Here is an 8,542-nt window from a genome sequence, read left to right as displayed (position 1 = left end):
AACATGAATTAGGCGCTATTGGATTCATTCGTTCCGAATACAACCCTGCAGACGCATTGACTAAGGTCAAGAAAAGTGACATACTGAACAAGATGCTACGAGAGTCAGTTCTCTCATGTAGCATAAACACCCCCAGACGACTGGAGGTGTATGCGCAGTTCGACCTGTAGACCCCGGATCGGAGAAGGGGTGAAGCGGGCCAACCAGCTACGGAACCGGGCTCGGGCCCGGGTAGCGGTGGTAGAGCGGGAGCGAGCAGGGACGCGCGCACGCACGAGCGGATCGACGCCTCGACGTCCCGGAGCAGCACTGGGTGACGTACCAGTGCTGACGGGCGGAGGCGGTTCCGTGCTCGCTCGCGTGCTGCGCGTCCACTCCGGCTCGGCTCCGACTAAACGCGCGCGAAGAGCGAAGGCGACGTTTAGAATAAGCTGGGTGGACTGACCTTGGCGGTTGGTCCTCGACAAGCCCGTGCTTGTCGCCCGTACGCCGCCGCCGGTCCGCTCCGTATTTAATATACAAAACAATCTATCATAACACTACAGTACCGAGGTACTGTAGTGGGCTACTGTAGTGCAGGTCGGCCTGCACTGTAATACTGTCAGCCATGTCGAGGCTGACAGTACACGTATTACCCGTGGTGCGTGCGCGCTTTGTTCGCGCGTTGTACACGTGTGCACGTGTATGCGCGTGTCCCTTGTCCCCGTGGTGTACACGTGGACACGCGCGGTTGTACTGTAGAGCTCGACGCTCTACAGTAGCTGATCTAGTTTTTGATCTAATCAAATTTAAAGCCCCAGGGGGGGGTTATGCTACACGGCCCCCCCCTCAAGACTGAACGTCCGCGTTCAGCGCTCTCGGGCTTGTAGAAGCGACCATGTCTGAGGGCTCTTTCACTGGTCTGGAGGTGGATGCGCGTCGTCCCGACCCCCTTCTCTTATCGTACCGCCGTTCTCGCTCCCCGTGTTTGTACGTGGGCTCTCTCTTCTTTTCCCCCAACCCATCCGAGCGACGCTCACTCGGTGCTCGCGTCGACGTTGCTTCCGTCATACTATGTTCTCCCTTCCTCGCGGTTCGTGCCGCGATCGTACCGTCGTCTTTCGTCGGTGGTCTCGGGGCGCTGGTCATGATGTCTCCGTCTGAGGGTCGCGTTGCCTCGCTTGCCGGTCCTTCCCCTGCGCCGGTCGTCGTGGCTTCGACGGTGGGTGCCCCGGGTCGTCTCGGGGATGTCATGCCCCCGTGGACTCTTCCCCAGCCGTTCCAAAGAGCCCGCGGTTCGCGTGGGTCGACGACGTCCGTCGAGCTAATTCCCACCCTCCACGCCCCGGTGGTGGTCAGCGAGATCATCCCCGCCACTGGCTCTGTAGGGCAGCGCGTCGTCGTACCCGTCCGGCCTCCGTCGCCGACTTGTGAGGGGGAAGGCGACCGCAGTTCCGGTGTTCGGCCTGAGACGGCTCAAGCCATGGTGACATCGGGCAGGGAGGGGGACGTCGATACCCATGAGTGGTTCGGGGTCCCGCTCGAGCGGTCTACCCCTCTCCCTCTTGATCGCCTGAGATTCTCCTGGTGTCGACACGCCCGGACCAGCATCAGCGTGGGTGAGTTGTTGTCGCGTGAGCATCTTCGTCCCGATTTGTCCCGGGTGCGTAAAGTGTACGAAGCGGGGCGCGAGGAAGACGCTTCCTTAGTGCTGGGTCGGCTCCTGGCGGAGGGTGGCGGGTCAGCGTATCAAATTCCCGCCGCGGTCGCGTCCGACCGTACGTTCGCGTACAGTTTGAGCGAGGTGGAGTATGTCGACAGAATGGCGGCGTATCTGTTCCACCGGGAGCAGTCGAGTCCTCGTGAATTCGTCTTGTCCCACGTCCCGGGGCTCTACGTAAGCCCGCGCCCCTTTGCCTATTCGAGGGCTCGGGTCGCCCTCCAAAAGTCGGCATGTTCGCTCATGCGTTTGCACGGTGTGGGGATCGCGCCCCACGACTGGGCGGCTTACCGCCACTCAGGGGAGGAGGATGGTCGCGTGTTTCGTTCGGCGTCTTTCGAAGGAGGCCTATCTCCACGGGATTTCCCCAGTCTCCCCGCTGTGGTAAGGGAGACCTTCCCTTCGCTGGGAGTCCATCCCTTGCTACCCTATGTTCTAAAGCACTTCGGAGTTGTTTGCTCAGATCCGTCGCATCCCGCTTCTGCCGACCTCGTGTATAACGTCGAGAGGGAGTGGGCTTGGGCACTCGGAAATGCGTCCATGAACGAGGTCTCTATTCACGGGCGCGCGTTCGTTCAACCTGTCGAAGTGTTGGCTTACTTGGGGAGGGTAGCGTGGGACCTCCCCAGCGTACCCTTACACCCGCTCGAGCAGTGTACGCGGCATGTGCCATGGACGTATTCGTTCGCCCTCGGGCTCATGCATCGTGCTAGCGAGGTGGGCGATCGCCACCTGCGCTATTGGAGTGACTTCACAACCGGTAGCCAGTCCTCCTTTCTGGTATACGACCGCCAAGGCGACGCATTTGTGGCGCGGTCGACGGGCGTCGGGTCCTCTCCTAGCCGCCCCGCGGGCGGGGGCGGAGTCGGCTCCGCCTCGCGCGAAGCGCGAAAGAAACGATACCGGGACCTCAACAACGAGCCCACCGCGTATCAATTCGCACGTGCGGACCCGTCCGGTGACCCTACCGTCGTCGAAAGCGGCTTCCGTCCGACTGCGTGCCTTGCGGTCCCCCCTGTCCCGCCCCTCAACTCGATGCCGCCACGGGAGGCGCCACCGGTGATGTCTGTCCGTCACGGGACGCTGAAGCGGGAAGACATCAGGGCCGTCCCTGTACCCTCCCACGCCTTGGGTCAGTCCGCTGATCGCGCATGGAAAGTGGACGGTCTACTCAGCACACTCGCGAGCTGGTACTTGTCACGGAGCCACGAAGCACGGCGCCTCGAGGCGGCTCGTGCGTCCTCCGTATACGAGCTGCAACACGTACGTAGCGAGTTGGAAGCATTACGCGCGTCCTCGGATCGTCGGGCGGCCGTGTTGGAGCAGACGACTGCCGAACGTGACCGGTATCGTCGTGAGCGGGACGCTCTCCGAAGCCTTCGAATGGCGCCTTCGTCTGCTCCCCGCCCGATGCGGGATCCTTACGAGAGCTCGGGGTGCGAAGCCCCCTCATCGGACGTCGTTTCTGCCCCTGAGGGCGACGTGCACCGCTGGACCCGCCACAGTGCGGTGGCGATGCCTCCCTTGGGGGGGTCAAGCACGACAGTGCCACATCACCCCGGCTACTGTCCGCCGGGGCTCTACGGTCCGCGCCCGGAGGCGTCGTCCGGCGGCGTTGACCACTGCGCGGGGTCCCGATATGTCCGCGGGGGCCAGGTCGTCCTGTCCCCTTCCTGCGTAAAAACCAAATTCGCCTCTTGGCCTTGGCCCGGGGTGCTTCGTACCCTCTTCGTTCCCCTCCTCCATGCTTACGCTCAACTGTGTTCTGTACATCCCCCCCTTTTTTTTTCTTTTTCTCTTACGACAAGGCCGTTCGCGGCGTGTCGATACCCCCGCCTCGCGCTAAGTCGGTCGGGGTCTCGTCCAGGGCGCGTCCCTCTGAATGCGTCGTCTCTTGTGCGGGGTATTCGCTGATGCTTTTTGACAGTCCGTCCCTGTCAGGTTCGCGGTATTTTTTGGCGCGTTCATTCTCCCGTCCTCGAAACGGGTCTGGTCGTGCGCGATGCCGGTCTTGCCACTAACGCGTCGTGGTTTTCTTCCCGAGCTCGTCGTCGGGCTCGGCTGAGTACAGTAGCCGTCGTCGTCGCTCATGGTCAAGCGAGCAGGGCGAGCGGGGTGACAATCCCAATTGTCGGCGTGGCTCGGAAGGTGAGAACTTGTTGTTCGCTTTCGTGAGCCGCGTCCGCTTTCGGGTGTGACCGTATGCGCGAATTTGTGTACTATTACGGGAAGATGAGAGTACGAGCGCCCCGCTCTTCCGCCCTTCGGCCGTCGGTCGTGTGCATGTCCGACCGGAGTCCGCCTCGCTTGGCTCTTCGTAGACACTACCGGGACGTCCCCGCTCGTCCTTATTGCACGTCCACTGCAGGCGTGCTGCGTACCTCAATCCCAGCGCGACGTCTTCCTCGCACTGTAGTCTCCCGCCGCTCCGAGATCGGACGAGCGAGCAGGGGTGAGGAAAGCAAATCTTCGGCGTGTGGGAGAATGGGGGGAGGGGAGTCGTCTCCTCCCTCTTCACCCGAGCTACGCGTCCGTGTAGCCGTGCGGGTGGTCCTGGGAGAGTTCGAGCCTACCCCCTTAGGGAGCCGAATTGGCCCCCGTCGCATCAGTGTGGGGTCCTCGATTCCCCCCCTGCGATTTCTCCCTTCTTGCCGGGGCCTGCTGCGGGGTGTCGACACCTTGCGCCGATCGAGGTCGGACAAAATTGCGTCTCGTTCTTCCTTCCCGGGGGTGTCGTCGGGCCCCGGGCGAGGACAGTCCTCGTCGCTATGCCGCCCCGCGGGTGGGGAGGCGGGGAGGCCAGTTCGAGGGATCATTCGATTGATCCGCGCGGACGGGGGGGTCTGAGCACGTCGCTGCTCCTCATAACCCGCGTCCGCATTCGCGCGTGAGCGCACGCGCGGCGGTGTGTGCTCCCACGGCGAGAGGGAAGTCCGAACGCCTGGACCTTCGTGGATGCCAGCAAAACTTCTCCGCTCTCCCTTCCTGTCCGCCTGTCACCGCCGTAGCGCGTTCCTTCCATCCGGCCCTGTCTGCTACCTAGCGCGACGTCGCGCTCCGTACTGTAGTCTCCCCCGCTCCGCTTTCGGGCGAGCGAGCGGGGGAAAGGGGCCGATCGTTGGCATGCGGGGGACGAGGAGGGAGTCGGCTCCTCCCTCGACGCCCGAGCGGTGCGTCAGCGCGGTCGTGGGAGAGCTCGAGCCCCCCCCTTGCGAGCCCACGGCGGGGGCGCGTTCGTTGCTCGCGTGCCGTATCCCCCGCGGGAGGGTCTTTTCTTGCTCAGCGCCTCGGGCTGCTGTTCTTGGTGCCCGCTCCGCGTTCGGGACGACCCGTGCGTCGGACGTCCGTTGGTTTGACGATTATGCAGGGGGCGGCACCGCTTGCGTGTGCCGATCGGTGGGTACACGCTGTACTCTTCCCACGCGCCGCTGTCCGGACGTCCCTTGCGCGTTGTCGCGTACAGCACATGTCTGGGCGTCCTGCCCGTGCAACCGCCCGTCAGTGTAATTTCCCATTTCACCAATATTTTCTCCGGTATTTAGGGTATGGCGGTGGCTGTTTGTTGGAGCTCTGATCTCGCGTGTATCAGCCGACGGCGGCCCATACTGTCTCTTTCTCTCCCCTTATTCCGACTGGGGCGGACTTGTCGTTGCTATCTAATGCAGCGCTGCGTCTTCTCGTCGTCGCGGGGGACTCGGGATCGCGGACCATTTCGTCATAGCGCAGCTGGTCCGGACCGGGCGTGCAGGACAGCTGTCCCCATGTCGGCAGAACTTGTGGCGACCGCGGGGCGACTATATCGCTCTGGGAGATCGTCTCCCTGCTGGAGGGCTCCTTGCCGACAGTCCGTGACGAGGTGCCCTCAGGGCGCAGCTCGTGCTGCTCGCTTCCTCTGGTTTGCTTACGGGACCTTCGTCGATACGTCTTGACGTCCTCTGTTCAATACGAAACGGGCGATGCCTTCGTGGGCACTTGTTTTAGGGCATTTTCGCGTTCGACCGCGTCACTCTGCCTTCTACTCCTCGAGGTGCGACCGCTTTGCGTAGGGCAGCACGTACTATCCTCCCTCCTGCCTCTTGCCGGCGATAACTGGTCGTTTTCGATGAACTCGGTTGTCAATACGTCTTGACGTCTCGCGACCTATTCCGTTGCTGCTCTCTGGGGACAGCTGTCCCTTCGCGCGTCCCCTTTTGCCCCATGTACGCGGGGTGCATTTAATTCGAGATGGAATTTAATCCGCAACGATGCGGTTGAGGGCCCCCTCCTCAAGAGTGAACGTCCGCGTTCACTTCCGAGGTGAAGTCTCTCCCTGTACGCGCCCGGAGTCTTTGTGCGTAACGAGAAACCAACTCCTCGGGGATGTGGGTACGCGCCGTCCATGTGGGAGTATCGTAGTCTGCCCATTTAATGAGGAACTCCATAGTTCCATCCTCCATGACGCCATGCTTGAGTAGCCGTTCGACGGCATACTGTGTGCCCTCGGTGACCTTGTCGGCAAGGTCATCCGGGGTTGTCGTGCTCGTCCGCGTTGCGCCCGTTGGCGGTGGCGCATACACGCGGCGATCTGCGGAGACGCGCTTGGTGACACCATCACGATCGATCGTGATGGTACGGCGGTCATTGGCGAGCACGCGGTAGGGTCCGACAGCGGGCGAGGCGAGCTTGTTCGATGTCTTAGCCCCATCGGTGGGGTTGAGATATACGTATTCTCCGGGACGGAGCCGGGAATTAATGCGTCGTATGCGCTTATCGAAGTCGCGCTTGTAGCGAGCCTGCGTCCGACGCAGGCTCGCGTAGGCCTTCTGGATAGTCGAGTCCAAGGTCTTGAGGAACTCGGCACGTTGGTTCCCCCTATCGGAAGGGGGCGCGTCGCCGTCCGCCCGTCGGAGAGAGAACTCCGGCGGTGGCCTGCTGAGCACGAGCTCAAACGGCGTGGTGCGTGTGGTGCGATGTACGTGGGAGTTGTACGCGTACGTAAGCGGCCCCACGTACACATCCCAGTCGTTCTGGTGTTCACCCACGTAGTTCCTCACCATGGAGGCGATAGTTCGGTTATATCGCTCGACTTGCCCATTCGTGTGGGGATGGTACGCCGAAGTGTACAAATTCGTTATCCCCAGAACACGGCACGTGCTGTGGAAGAACTTGGCATTAAACTGAGGGCCGTTGTCCGAAAGCAACGTGCGAGGGACGCCGTATTTGAACACCCACGACTCGCAGAACGCAACTGCGACGGTGTATGCGGTTATCGTGCGGAGCGCCACGACTTGCGTCAGCTTGCTAAAACGGTCCGTAATCACGAGCAGGAATCGTTTTCCCGTCTTCGTCTTGGGGAGCGGCCCTAAGATGTCGATGGCGAGGCTCTCGAGAGGCCTCGTAGCTGGGAACAATCTCAATCGATTGAGATGTTTCCTCAGCTTGACTCGGTTCATCGCGCAGGTCCGACACCCTCGCACCGTGGCTGCCACGTCTGCAGCCAGGTGGGGCCAGTAGTACTCGCGTCGAAGTGCGTAGTACATACGGTTCTGGCCCGGGTGCCCCGCGATGGCAGGGTTGTGGCACAGGCGAAGGAGCCTGGCGCGGAGCGTCCGAGGCACCACCACCTGTACGGTATCAGGATCGAAGGGGTGTCTCCGTTTGAGCACCCCTTCGTGGTCCTCGAAGAACGCGGAGTCTCGAGACTCAGACTGTCGTGCCAAAACGGTTTGGCAGAAGTCATCCACGCGTTGCTCCTCGGCTATCTCCTCTATCGTAAGAGGGGCCGGGAGGTCGTCCTGGGGTGGGGCGACCGGGGAGTCGAGCGCGCCAGCCTCGGGGTCTTCGGCGCGCTGGATATCGGGGGCGTCGAACTCGTCGTTCTCCTCCCAAAACGAATTGGGTCCTTGGAGAGCGGGGGCTTCGTCGTCACCTCGCGGTTCGTCGCGCGTCCGTACGCGCGACCTTGTTCGGGCTTCGGCTTGGTTCCGTGTCGTTACGAAGACATGGACGGCCTGATGATCACAGCTCGCGGTACAAGCGTGGTCCGCGAGCTCATTCGATACGTCTCGAACGGTCGTACCCCCGTCGAAGGTGGGAATGTCGTCATCCACCTCGACGGTGAGGCGAGGGTCATCGGCGATACGAGGCGACACGAGGCGTGACAGGGCATCGGGCACCTGATGCACGCGCCCGGGGCGGTACTGAATGGTGAAATCGTATTCAGCCAGACGTAGCCGCCACCGGGTGAGTCTTCCCGAGCTCTCCGTGAGCGACATGAGCCATCGGAGGGCGTCGTGATCCGTCCGGACGGTGAACTTGGTCCCTTCGATGTACGGCCGCAGCGTGCGGACGGCCCACACCACGGCGAAGCACTCACGCTTCGTAGCGCTGTAGTTCCGTTCGCTATCGCTTAGCGAGTACGACCAGTACCCAACGGGGCGCCAATCGTTTGGCTCGTCGTGCTCCTGTAGGAGGGTGCACCCGAGTTGATATGCACTGGCGTCAGTGTCCAACAGGTACGGTCGGCCGTACCGTGGTAGCGCGAGGATCGGCGGGGAGATCATCGCCGCCTTCAGGCTTTCGAAAGCCTGAAGCTGAACTTCCGTTGGGTTATCGAAATCGTGATCCGAGTCCTTGCGCGTTATATCGGTTAACGGACGGGCAATCTTCGAGAAGCACTTGACGAAGCGACGATACACGTTACACGCCCCGAGGAACGAGCGCACCTGCGTCAGCGTCCTCGGGAACGTGAACGTCTTGAAGGCATCGATTGCCGTATCAGCCACGCTCAACTTACCTGGGGATATAACGTGCCCCAGGTAGTGCACCTTCGGACGGAAGAAGCTGCACTTCTTGAGCTTGAGG

Source organism: Chondrus crispus, genomic scaffold, assembly GCF_000350225.1.
Source record: "Chondrus crispus Stackhouse genomic scaffold, scaffold_400, whole genome shotgun sequence".
NCBI classification, from domain to species: Eukaryota; Rhodophyta; class Florideophyceae; order Gigartinales; family Gigartinaceae; genus Chondrus; species Chondrus crispus.
This window is presented reverse-complemented; position numbering follows the sequence as displayed.